This window comes from Ovis aries, chromosome 25 (assembly GCF_016772045.2).
Source record: "Ovis aries strain OAR_USU_Benz2616 breed Rambouillet chromosome 25, ARS-UI_Ramb_v3.0, whole genome shotgun sequence".
Lineage (NCBI taxonomy): Eukaryota > Metazoa > Chordata > Mammalia > Artiodactyla > Bovidae > Ovis > Ovis aries.
The window spans coordinates 19,860,891-19,875,400 of NC_056078.1; positions in this window are offsets into that span (position 1 = coordinate 19,860,891).

The following is a 14,510-nucleotide window of genomic DNA, read 5'->3' on the forward strand; positions in this document are numbered from 1 at the left end:
GCAGCTGACACCACCCTTATGGCAGAAAGTGAAGAGGAACTAAAGAGCCTCTTTATGGAGTTGGGAGAGGAGAATGAAAAAGTTGATTTAAAACTCAGTATTCAGAAAACTAAGATCATGGCATCCGGTCCCATCACTTCATGGCAAATGGGTGGGGAAATAGTGTAAACAGAGACTTTATTTCCTTGGGTTCCAAAATCACTGCAGATGGTGACTGCAGCCATGAAATTAAAAGACATTTGCTCCTTGGAAGAAAAGCTATGACAATCCTAGATAGCCCATTGAAAAGCAGAGACATTACTTTGCCAACAAAAGTCTGTCTAGTCAAAGCTAATATTTTTCCAGGAGTTATTTATGGATATGAGAACTGAACTATAAAGCCTGAGTGCCAAAGAATTGATACTTTTGAACTGTGGTGCTGGAAAAGACTCTTGAGAGTTCCTTGGACTGCAAAGAGATCAAACCAGTCAATCCTAAGGAAATCAACCCTGAATGTTCATTGGAAGATATGATGCTGAAACTCCAATACTTTGGCCCCCTCATGGGAAGACCCAACTTATTCGAAAAGGCCCTGATTTTGGAAAAAATTGAAGGCAGGAGAAGAAGGGGATGACAGAGGATGAAATGGTTGGATGGCATCACTGATTGCTCTGGGAGATGGTGAAGAACATAAGCCTGGTGTGCTACAGTCCATGGTGTTACAAAGAGCTGGACACAACTGAGTGACTGAACAACAAATATACATATATATACATAAATATATTTTTCCCAATCCAAGTCTCAATTCCTAACATCTACTTATATAACTTCTCTGAAATATATGTATTCCGCTCATGATACTCCTCTCTTATCATAATAATATCCAAAATAATAACTTAGTTATAGCTGGTTGGAATCACAGAAATAGTTGCTATTCATTCAATGTACAGCACTCTCTGAATCAAGATGAGATAATCATCATTATTCCAGTGGGACTTCTACGCTTTGGGTAGTTGCCTCTTCTCTGACGTCCAGCTGAAGTAGGTTTAGATCTTTGATGTTCCATGCAATGTGTGATTCTACATTTTTAAGAGTCATTCTTCCTATTTAAAACCCCCAACTTAGTATTGGCTTCAAATCTGAATTAATGAGGAAAGTCTTTAATGATGCGCTCCAGTTTCTCTAAGAATCTTTTCAAGTTACTTGGCATGTTCCATCAATGTATTATACTTTTTATTTACTATATTTGCCAGTTATTGTCCCCCAGATATACTTTCCATTTCCTTGAAGGTCCCTTTTTGCTGACAGCTCTTTCCCTCTTTCTCCTTACATCCAGAATGAACACTGACACATCCTTGATTCTTCAAAGCACAGCCAACAAAAATCTTCATAATGTTAACTCACTACATTGAAGGTTTAGAGATGAAATTACAAGGCTAAGAAGGAAAACATAAAAAACAGGATATTTGTAGCAGATATTATCCGAAAATGAGCACTAAACACTTCCTCCTTGCTCTTTCATGAATAGATGCATTCTACTTCCTCTCCCCTTAAATATGAATAGAGCCTGTGGTGTGCTTTGATCAGTAAAATGTCTTGGAAGTGATGTGGTGTTAGTTCTGGGCCTTGCTTTAAGGAGACCTTTAGCTTCCACTTTCTTGAAACTCAGCTATTAATACCATGTTGTCAGGAAACCCAAACTATCCAGCTACAAAGTGAGATCATTTATCCTGGAGGATGAATCACCACAGGGAAGGAGTCATTATGTGAAGGAAAGCTGAAGAGCCAAGGCCACCAGACACCACCCTGGCCCCTAAGTGTATGAGAGAGATTTTTGACTGTCTAGAAACATGCATCTCCCAAATGAGTGAAACAGCATGTGTGATCCCAGGGACACCTGGTTCAACAGAAGAACCACACAACCAACTGACAGAATCATGAGAAATGACAGCTGTTGTTTTAAGCTACTAAGTTTTGGAGACATATGTTATGTAAAATTTGAGAATCAAAATTGTCTCTTTTTTTCTTTCTTTTCAAAATTTTTAATTAAAAAATTATTCATTTTAATTGGAAGCTAATTACTTTACAATATTGTACTGGTTTTGCCATACATCAACATGAATCTGCCATGGGTGTACACGTGTTCCCAATCCTGAACCCCCTTCCCACCTCCCTCCCCGTACCATCCCTCTGGGTCATCCCAGTGCACCAGCCCCAAGCATCCTGTATCCTGCATTGAACCTAGACTGGCGATTCATTTCTAACCTGATAGTATACATGTTTCAATCCCATTCTCCCAAATCATCCCACCCTCGCCCTCTCCCACAGAGTGCAAAACACTGTTCTATACATCTGTGTCTCTTTTGCTGTCTCGCATACAGGGTTATCATTACCATCTTTCTAAAGTCCATATATATGTGTTAGTATACTGTATTGGTGTTTTTCTTTCTGGCTTACTTCACTCTGTATAATCAGCTCCAGTTTCATCCACCTCATAAGAACTGATTCAAATGTATTCTTTTTAATGGTTGAGTAATACTTCATTGTGTATATGTACCACTGCTTTCTTATCCATTCATCTGCTGATGGACATCTAGGTTGCTTCCATGTCCTGGCTATTATAAAAATTGTCTTTGATATTACTTCTGGCAAAATCAGTTTCCCAGAAGGAGAGATATTGCATGACATCCTTTATATACAGACTCTAAAAAGAAATGATACAAATGAACTTATTCACAAAACTTAGAATTCTCACAGACTTAGAGAACAAACTTATGGTTGCCAGGGGGAAGAATGGGGGAAGGGTTTGGGATCGACATGTACATACTACTATATTTAAAATGGATAACAAACAGGGACATACTGTTTAGCAGAGGGAACTCTGCTCCATTTTATGTGGCAGCCTGGACGGGAAGGAAGTTTGGGGAAGAATGCATACAGGTATATGTATGGCTGAGTATTTTTAGTCTCTATCTGAAACTGTCACACATTGTTAATTGGCTATACTCTAATATAAAAGAAAAAGTAAAAGAAATCAGTTTGCCAAATCTCTTCATGGGGAGTTGCCTGCTTGGTTTCTCTCACTTAAGCTTCACTTTCACCATGATGTAGAAGCCAGTTTTCTTCCCATGAGGAGAAATAGATTCTTTGGACTCTGAACTCACTCCTAGGAGCCCAGATTCTTAACTTATTATGGGATTTTTTGGTTTGTTATTTTTAATTCATTGGCTTTGTTTTATACTGTGGCAAAATTCATTTAACACAAACCTTCTCATCTTAACCACTTTAAAGTGTACAATTCTGTTTATGTGGACACTTACAATTGTGTGCAATGATCACTGCTATCTGATTCCAGAACTTTTCATCACACCAAAAGGCAACCTCATTTTCTTCAGCCCCCAACAACTATTAATTCTCTTTCTCTATGGATTTGTCTACTCTATAAACTTCATATAAATGTAATCATACAATATGCAGTCTTTTGTGTCTGTTTTCTCTTATTTATCATAATATTTTCAAAGTTCATCCATCCAACTCTTTGTTTTGTGTAAAGAAACAAAGAAAGAAATCTTCCCTTGGTCAGTATCTCTGTAGAAGCCCTACACTTTCCATGAGGATAAAAACTTCAAAAGTGTTTCAATATCACCTTTCAGAATTAAGATCAAGGCATTACTTTTGCCTATCTAAAATGCCCTTTGGAGTTGTCTTTGCCTTCCCAAATAAAAGAGCTGCCCTCTTTAAAAAGTGAGTTCTAAGCCAGACCAAGAAACTATCTGAAAATGAACTGACCCCACACTGCCCACACCACCACCAGAGAAAGTCCTAGATATATCTTTACTATTTTTATGATCATTCTTTTATTTTCTTTCTTCTTTTTTTAACTTTTTAAAATTTGTAAGTCCTCTATTACCCCTTTAATTTTCATTTTTATAACCTACTATTACTTTTCAAAAAAAAAGACCGTATTTTTAAAGCAAACTTCATATATGTATATATTTTTAAATAATTTTTGTGACTTTGTTTTTTTTTTCTTCTTCTTTTCTTTAATATTGCATTTTTGAAAATCCAACTTCTACCCTAGATTTATTAATCTTTGCTTTTTGGTAGTTGTTATCAATTTTGTACCTTTAAAAACTCAATCTTCAGTACCCATTTTTACTTGGGAGCAAGATTACTGGCTTGACTGCTCTCTCCTCCTTTGGACTCTCCTTTTTTCCCACCAGGTTGCCTCTGTCTCCTTCCTCCCCCTTCTCTTCTCTACCCAACTCTGTGAATCTCTGTGTGTTCCAGACGATGGAGAACACTTAGGGAACTGATTACTGGCTGAATCTGTCTCTCTCCTTTTCACTTCCCCCTTTTATCCTCCTGGCCACCTCTGTCTCCTTCCTCCCTCTTCTCTTCTCTGTATAACTCCGTGAACATCTCCAAGTGATCCAGACTGTGGAGCACACATAAGGAAATGATTACTGGCTAGCTTGCTCTCTCCTCTTTTGATTCCACCTCATCTCATTCGGGTCACCTCTAACTCCCTCCTCCCTCTTCTCTTCTCCATGTAACTCTGTGAACCTCTCAGGGTGTCCCTCACTGTGGAGAAGCTTTTCATCTTTAACCTAGATGTTTTATCAATGGTGCTGTATAGAAGGAGAAGTCTTGAGACTACTGTAAAAATAAGACTGAAAACCAGAAGCAGGAGGCTTAAGTCTAAATCCTGAGAACATCAGAGAACTCCTGACTCCAGGGAACATTAATCCATAGGAGCTCATCAAACGCCTCCATACCTACACTGAAACCAAGCACCACCCAAGGGCCAACAAGTTCCAGAGCAAGACATACCATGCAAATTCTCCAGCAACACAGGAACACAGCCCTGAGCTTCAATATACAGGTTGCCCAAAGTTACCCCCAAACCATTGACATCTCATAACTCATTACTAGACACTTCATTGCACTCCAGAGAGAAGAAATCCAGCTCCATCCACCAGAACACGGACACAAGCTTCCCTAACCAGGAAACCTTGACAAGCCACCCGTACAACCACACCCACGGTGAGGAAACTCCACAACAGAGAACTCTACAAATTGCCAGAATATAAAAAGTGAGTTCTGTAGCCACTCCTATGCAAAACCCTCAGGCAGCTTTAGGTTCAGTAGATGGTCTCCAACATTTACACAGAAAGTCAGGAATTCCTGCAGTGATGAATTTTATGTGTCAGTCTGTCTGGGACACACACAGGGTGTCAAGATATTGGCCAAATGTTATTCTGGGTATGTCTGTGAAGGTGTTTCTGTATGAGATTAACATCTGTAGACTGAGTAAAGCAGGTTGCTCCCTTTAACGTGGCTTGGCCTCATCCAATCAACTGAAGCTCTGAATAGAACAAAAATACTGAGTAGGAATGAACTTTGTCTGCCTGCCTACCTGCACTGGGGCATCGATCTTTTCCTGCCCTTGGAACAGAACTTACAATATAAGCTCTCCTGATTTTCAGGCCTTCAGACTCAGACTAGAAACAGATTTCTGGCTCTCCTGGATCCCCAGCTGTGAATTTTGGAACATCTATAATCATGAAAACAAATTCCTTATATACACATATAAGAATCCATCTAGGATATATCTATGTATCTGTCTATTTTAATGGTCTATTTCTCTGGAAAACCCTGAGTATAATGCACTTGCCTTTTTAAAAAAAATTTCTTAGCAAACATATTACATAATAGATCAGACTATACCTGCTTTAGCAACAGATACTGTTTATTCAAATCTCTAGAGAAAGCCTTCTACTAAAGCTTTTTACCATCTTCAGATTGTAAAATGAATTTGGGCCAAAAGATTAATACAATTGGTACAGTGCGATGCTATCTTCCTCTCTTTTATGCAATAGTTCCCTCCAACATAAATAGTAAAAGAGAGAAAAAAAACTAGAAAAATTACTTTAAAAGTGTCTTTAATATTTAGCAGTAGTAGACATTAATTAAAACTTGTGCCAAGAAAGACAAATATAATATCGCTTACATGTAGAATCATAAATAAAAGGATATAAATGAACCTATTTATAAAGCAGAAATGGACCAGCAGACAGGGGAGAAAAAAACAGCTATGGTCCCCAAAAGGGACAGATGGAGAGGGATAAATTAGAAATTTGGGATTGAAGTATGTGCTGTGTGCTAAATCGCTTTAGTAGTATCCAACTCTTTGTGATGCTATGGACTGTAGCCACCAGGCTCCTTAGTCCATGGGATTCTCCAGGCAAGAATACTGGAGTGGGTTGCCATGCCTTCCTCTAGGGGATCTTCTGGACCCAGGGAGAGAACCCATGTTTCTTAAGTCTCCTGCATTGGCAGGCAGGATCTTTACCATTAGCGCTACCTGGGAGGCCCAGGTTAAAGTATACACACTACTGTGTATAAAAAAGATAATCAACAATGACCTATTGAATAACACAGGGAACCATCTTTACTATTTTGTAACAACCTATATTGGAAGAGAGTGTAAGAAAAAAGAATACATATATTCATAAATATGTATGTATAACTGAATCACTTTACTGGATGCCTGAAACTAGCACAACAATGTAAATCAATTATATTTCAATAAAATTTTAAAAAAAAAACTTGTGCCAAATTTCTAATTTCTCATTGAAATTAGATATAGCTTAATGTTTCAGAAGACTAAAGATTGAAATTCTGAGAGTTCCATTTTCATAAGTTATTAAAGAATCCACTAAAAAAAATAGTTCACTACATGAGAAATGAGAATCAAAACTTAAGAGCGAATCAAAACTTAAGAGTTGGTGCAAAATAAAAATGCCCTGTGTCAAACAAGAAGGGAAATGTACTCATTGTAGCTCTCAGTTAGTCTAACCCCTTGGTTCAGGCTGCATGTACTCATGTCTCAGTCCTCAGGCAAAGAGCCTATGAGAAAAGAGCATGTCCAAATTCAATCAGTTGGGAATTTAGAAAGTCAAATGACAGTAGTATTAAGTGCTAATGGCTTTAGCAGTAAGACAAACATCTCTCAACACTGATCTGTGTTGTGCTTTCAGCTGTTAAGGGCAGACATAGAAGCCTTGACCTGTATGTTAGCAGACGTTGGATTAGGTATTGGTGACTTTCAACCTGAAATGTGGTCTCTAGCACTGAGCACTGACAACTTTTGCAGCCTGCATCAGTAACTACCCAGGTCAACAGAGCAGGAAAATTTTCGATACCATATTGATTTCCAGAAGACTAGCTCGCAAATCATAGTGGGTCAGTTCAGTTCAGTAGCTCGGTCATGTCCGACTCTTTGCAACCCCATGAATCATAGTACACCAGGCTTCCCAGTCCATCACCAACTCCTGGAGTTCACTCAGACTCACGTCCATCGAGTCGGTGATGCCATCCAGCCATCTCATCCTTGGTCGTCCCCTTCTCCTCCTGCCCACAATCCCTCCCAGCATCAGAGTCTTTTCCAATGAGTCAACTCTTTGCCTGAGGTGGCCAAAGTACTGGAGCTTCAGCTTTAGCATCATTCCTTCCAAAGAAATCCCAGGGCTGATCTCCTTGCAGTCCAAGGGACTCTCAAGAGTCTTCTCCGACACCACAGTTCAAAAGCACCAATTCTTCGGCACTCAGCCTTCTTCACAGTCCAACTCTCACATCCATACATGACCCCTGGAAAAACCATAGCCTTGACTAGACAGACCTTAGTCGGCAAAGTAATATCTCTGCTTTTGAATATGCCATCTAGGTTGGTCATAACTTTTCTTCCAAGGAGTAAGTGTCTTTTAATTTCATGGCTGCAGTCACCATTTGCAGTGATTTTGGAGCCCCCCGAAATAAAGTCTGACACTGTTTCCACTGTTTCCCCATCTATTTCCCATGATCTTAGTTTTCTGAGTGTTGAGGTATAAGCCAACTTTTTCACTCTCCTCTTTCATTTTCATCAAGAGCCTTTTTAGTTTCTCTTCACTTTCTGCCATAAGGGCGGTGTATGCTTTGAAAGGGCAGTTTGGGGACAGTCAAATCAGAAGCAGAGAAGTGCTGATGTGTGACTCTTGTGATAACATGCTTTATGTCACCTTTAGGTTAAGGTGACCTAATTTCATGTCCTGACCTACCCTCTGTATCCTCCATAATGCTGTTTATAAATTCAATGCAACCTGACTTATATAGCAACTGCTATTTTCAATAATGAGATAGAATAATAGGAGTCCTTTTAACTGTATATCTTCTGCACATAAACGTTTTCAAACCTTATCTGGATGTTAGAATTAAGTCCACTCTTCACTTTTTTCTGGTGAACTTCCTATGAAAAATTCAAGCACCAGCCTGTATATAGAAAATTTTGAAATGTAAATTAATTTTAAATAATGCAAACTCACATTGTAGTATTCAAGATGAAGCTTTTCCATTTAAATTTCAAGAACGATTAAGGGAGTTGAAAAGAAATATGGATGGACTCAGAGTAACAGTTTGCATTTAGATGCTGGAAACAGTAAGAGAAATAGTTTCATGTTCTTTTTATTTGCATATATATGTGGGCAAAAATGGGAGTAAAGATCAAAAACCTGAACTCTGAATTGGCATTTCAATAAAACAATCTAGTGACAAACGTTTTTTCATAGATCAACCAATTTTCTTCTTCCAGTATTTCTAGATAAAATATGACAAACCTGGCTTTCCCACTTCCTGCAACTTTAGGAGAAGAAAGGTTGTTGCAGAAAATATCTATATGTAATCAACTAGTTGTTAACTAGAAAATGAAGTCATCATCTTCTTTCCACATCAAATTCAATTATGTTTCAATTTAAAAAGCAATATATGGTGGCATATACATTTCTCTTGAATTTCAATTAGACACCAAACCTTTAAAGAATAATATAGCAGGGTAACTTCATTTGTTTTAGGCTAACCTTAAAAGCATAAACTTATTGAACGAATAAAATATAATCAGCTAGTACTGGTAATACTCACCTGATACGCCAGTCAATAGTTCTTTTGTTTTAAGTATTTTAGTAGAATCTTAGGGCTATAAGATAATTTCTCAGTAATTTCTGTAAATGTTCCCTTAACCACCCTTCTGCTACTTCACTTTTACAACCTTGGTCAAATAGCGAGACAGTCAATAAAATAGGTTTTTGGTTACACAGTTGTGAAAAATATATTTCACAAATTATTTTAACAGTGATAGTGAGGTTGCTTTGAAGATAGATCAGAAAAGTTTCCCTTACATGAGATGGTTATTTTCTGATGGGCTTATATTATTCTGCCCCCAGAGGTATTACCACTTCACTTTTAAATATAATACATTGAAGAAAAGAAGGTATTCTTAAATAACCACTTGATGAAATTTTAATGAGCAAATATCATGTTCTAGACACTTTAAAATATCAAAACAGGCTTCTAACAAAAGGAAAGAAAACATATAATCAGAGAAGATGTCTGCAAAGCCAAGTACACAATTCTCAGACAGGCATAATTTTAAGTCCTTTTAAGATGTCAAAACCCACTAGCTAAAACACCATTTTACCAAATTATCTTCTCTACTGAAGGTAAGAGATTTGCACTAAATTGATCAAATTTAGATGATGCAAGCCTGAAAAAATAAAACCCAATATAATTAAATGAAGCAAAAGAATATTTAGATTATTTCTGCTGCTGCTGCTGCTGCTGCTAAGTCTAAAAGTCAATAATTAGATTTAGGGAATGAGTATTTTAAAAGAGAAATTAGACTTAATTTCTTAAAGTCAAAAAGTTTTGCTTATGGTTCCCCTATATTTTAGTTTTCTACTTTCATTGCATGTAAACTGTATGTCCTATTAACAGTGCACTCCAATTTAAGTGAATCTCTGGTTTCAAGAAGAATTCCTGAAACATCTCTACACTACTTAGCAATATTATCACAGTGGTCTATATCCATCTGAGAGCAAATAGTTAGCATCTGTTTGGACATGCTAGGAAAATAAAACAACATAGATCTAGGTAATGATAAATTTGACCCATATGTAGATTAGGCAAGTCATACTGTATAAATCATCACTTAGTTATTGTCTCCCTTAACATATTTTTACTATGTTGGGAGTAGAAACATATAGAAGATGCATAAAAACTGAAGAGATAATTTTCAAATTTAAGTGTTAATTCTTAAGTCCAGTGTATACTTAAAAGCCTATACAATATCATACAAGCATTTTAACCAGATCCTTACTAGAAGAAGAACTGGTTAATAGGCAAATGTATTTGCCAGATTTCTTCAGAGGAAGAGAACCAACCAATGGGTGTCTCTGTGTGTGTGTGTGTGTGTGTGTATTTATGGAGGGATGGAGGAAGGAGGAGAGGGAGAGAGAGAAATGGGGGGATTAACTCATGCAATATGGAGGCCCAGAAGTCCCAAGATCTCCTGTTGCAAGCTGGAAAACCAAGAAAGCCAGTGGTGTAGTTCAGTCTGGGTCCAGAGATCACAGGAACCAGAAACTATGATGTCCAAGAGCAGGAGAAGATGGACGTCCCCGCTTAAACTAAAAGTGAATTCACCCTTCTTGGTGTTCTGTTTAGGCCCTCAATGGACTGAGTGATGCCCATCCACACTGGGAAAGGTAATCTACTTTACTTGTTTTGCCAATTTGAATGCTAATCTCTTCAGGCAACAACTTCATAGACACATCTAAAAATAATGTTTTGTCAAATATCTGGGCATTCTTAAGCTCAGACAAGTTGACACAAATATTTAAACACCATAGCAGGTTATCAATTACTTACAAACAGGCTCTTGGAGAATCCTCAGACTGCTGAATGCTCCTGTATGATTATATTCAAAACAAAATTACAGAATATGACTGTGCCTAGTTTTCTGTCACAGCTGAAGCTCATCAATTCCTTTTCCATTCTACCTTCCAATAGGGATAACACTAGACTGTTCCCTGAAGCAATGTGGAGTAATGACTGAGGTTCTTCTGAGGACCCTCTCACTCAAGTGGGGTGAGCCAGTTTTATTTTTGTCACCAGAATCACTTGTACTTTCTAGCACATAGTCATAAAAGATGGCTGCCATTAATTCCTTTCCTCCTACACACACACACACACACACACACACACACACACACACACACACATGCTGTTCTAACCATTAAAAAGCAGTCTATTCACCTTCCCTTTATTAGCAGACTACAGCAGAAATGATGCAGTACCTCTTCTGCTAAGTCGCTTCAGTCGTGTCCGACTCTGTGCAGCCCCATAGATGGCAGCCCAACAGGCTCCCCCGTCCCTGGGATCCTCCAGGCAAGAACACTGGAGTGGGTTGCCATTTCCTTCTCCAATGCATGAAAGTGAAAAGTGAAAGTGAAGTCACTCAGTCGTGTCCTACTCTTAGCGACCCCATGGACTGCAGCCCACCAGGCTCCTCCACCCATGGGATTTTCCAGGCAAGAGGACTGGAGTGGGGTGCCATTGCCTTCTCCCAGTACCTCTTCTAGGTCTAGTCTTTAAGGGGCCTGCAGGTTCTGCTCTCTTTCTAGAAAAGTCAGCCACTATGTTGAACAAAAAACGGTGATGTTCTACTGAATGAGAGGAGAACAGATAAACAGAGTCTAGGTGGAGATGAAGAAGCTATCAAACATATCAATAAAGCTTTCTTAGACTTTTTGGTATAGCTGCAAGGTAAAATGTCAGTGACTGAGTGATTTCAACCAATGTCACATGGAGTAAAAGAACCTCCTTGAATTTGAAATAATAAAATCTTTAAAAACAATAAATATTAAGTTAGTAAGTTCTAGGGTGATGTTTTTATACAGCAATTAATAACTGAAACATGTATCTATGACAGAGAAGCCAATACTTAATAGTATTCCAAGGTTTTATCTTATGACTTGAATTAAGCTAAACATGCTTTTAGTTCATAAGATGAGTAAGGACAAGGAAGTTGAAAATATTAATACACATGCCAAGGCCCAGATATAGACACAAACAATGGGAAAGTCAGGTTATGGAAATAGCCACTCTCACTCTAATATAATCAAATAGCTTTCTCAGAGATCTGGATTAATTTATCCACCTTCCTTTCTGTCCATGCCCCTGAAGATTTACCTAACATTTTCAAGTTATTCAGAGTCTCCTTCTTGGAAAAGGGAGTCCTCCCACACTGTTGATGGGAATGTTCTCCAGCTACTACGGAGAACAGTATGGAGGGTCCTTTAAAAACTAAAAATAGAACTATCATATGACCCAGCAATCCTACTCCTGAGCATATACCCAGAGAAAATAAAAACCAAAATTCAAAATGACACATGCACCCCAATGTTCGTTGCAACACTATCTATGATAGCCAGGCAATGAAAGCAACCTAAATATCAATAGAGGAGTGGATAAAGAAGATGGGGTACATATATACAATGGAATATCACTCAGCCATAGGAAAGCACAAAATACTGCCATTTGCAGCAACATGGATGGACCTAGAGATTGTCACACTGAATGAAGTAAGTCAAACACAGAAAGGATATCATATTGCTTACATGTGGAATAAAAAAGGGGGTACAAATGAAACTATTTACAAAATAGAAGTCAAGCCACAGATGTGGAAAACTAACTTATGCTTACCAGGGAACAGGGAAGGAGTGATAAACTGGGAGCCTGGGACTGACATATACATACTACTATATATAAAATAGATAAATAATAAGGATCTGCTGTATAGCACAGAGAACTCTACTCAATACTCTATAATGGACTACATGGAAAAAGAATCTAAAAAAGGAGTGTGTGTGTGTGTGTTGGTACACACAGATTCACTTTGCTGTATATCTGAAACTAACACAACATTGTAAGTCAATGATATCCCAATAAAACATTAAATTTTTTTTTAATTTAAAAAGTAAACTGCATTTTCCTTAACATACTAAATTAAAAAAAAAATCCTCCACAATCTTCAAAAATTCTCTCCAAATAAGAGATTTCTCTTGGGATTCTATTGCTCTCAGAAGTGTAGAAAAGTTTATATAAACTGAAATATTACTTCTTTCTCTGAAACATCTTGTTCTCTAGATATTACCATTAAATTAATTTACAGACAATAGGATAAACTTCAAAAGCAGACAAGATTCCTTCTCTTTGCTTAAATTCACAAGAATCCATCAAAGAACTGACTCTTATGGCATACTTTTATTTTTCTCACATCCCTATATGTAAAGCAAACCTCCTTAACAAGCATAACATATTTCCCCTCTCTACCTTATCTCTTCATCAGTTTCAAAAGCTGTTTTCCTAGGCATAGAATTCTTTTTTGACTTTTTTTTTTCCAGAATATCTAAATAGACTTTTCTACAAAGAAGACATATAGATGGTGAAAGAGCACATGAAAAGATGCTCAAAATCTTTAATTATCAGAGAAATGCAAATCAAAACTACAATGAAGTATCACCTCACACCAGTCAAAATGCCCACCATCAAAAAATCTACAAACAATAAATGTTGGAGAGGGTGTACAGAAAAGAGAACTCTCCTATACTGTTAGTGGGAACATAAATTTCTATACTACTATGGAGAACAGTATGGAGGTTCCTTAAAAACCTAATAATAGAGCTACTGTATTATCCAGCAATCCCACTCCTAGCCATATATCCAGAGAAAACCGTAATTTAAGTGGATACATGCACTCTAATATTCTTTGCAGCAGTGTTAACAAGAGCCAGGATATGGAAGCAACTTAAATGTCCATCGACAGATGAATGATTAAAGAAGATGTGGTATAGATATACAGTGGAGTATTACTCAGCCATTAAAGAATGAAATAATGCTATTTGCAGCAACCTGGATAAACTGAGAGATCATCATTCTAGGCAAAGTTAGTCAGACAGGAAAGACAAATATTATATGATATAGTTTATATATGGTATCTAGAAATGATGCAAATAAACTTATTTACAAAAACAGAAACACACTCACAGACTTGTAAAACAAACTTATGGTTACTAAAAGGAAAGGTGGGGAGGAGGGATAAAATAGAGGCTGAGATTAAAATATACACACTATTATATATATATATATATAATAGATAATCAATAGGGATTTACTATATACCATAGGAAATTCTACTCAATATGCTGTAATAATATACATGGGAAAAGAATCTGAAAAAGAATAGATGTATGTATATGTTAGCATCACTGACTCAATGAACTTGAATTTCAGCAAACTCCAGGAAATAGTGGAGGACAGAGGAGCCTGGCATGCTACAGTCCATGGGGTCGCAAAGAGTTTAACAAGTCATAGTAACTGAATCACTCTGCTGTACACCTGAAACTAACATGACATTGTTAATCTACTATGTTGTCATTGTTCTGTTGCTAAGTCATGTCTGATTCTTTGCAACCTCATGGACTCTAGCACCTCAGGCTCCTCTCTCCTCCACTATCTCCCAGAGTTTGCTCAAATTCATGTCCATTGAGTCAGTGAGGCCATCCAACCATCTCATCCTCTGCTGCCCGCTTCTCCTTTTGCCTTCAATTTTTCCCAGCATGAGGGTCTTTTCCAGTGAGTCAGCACTTCTTCACATC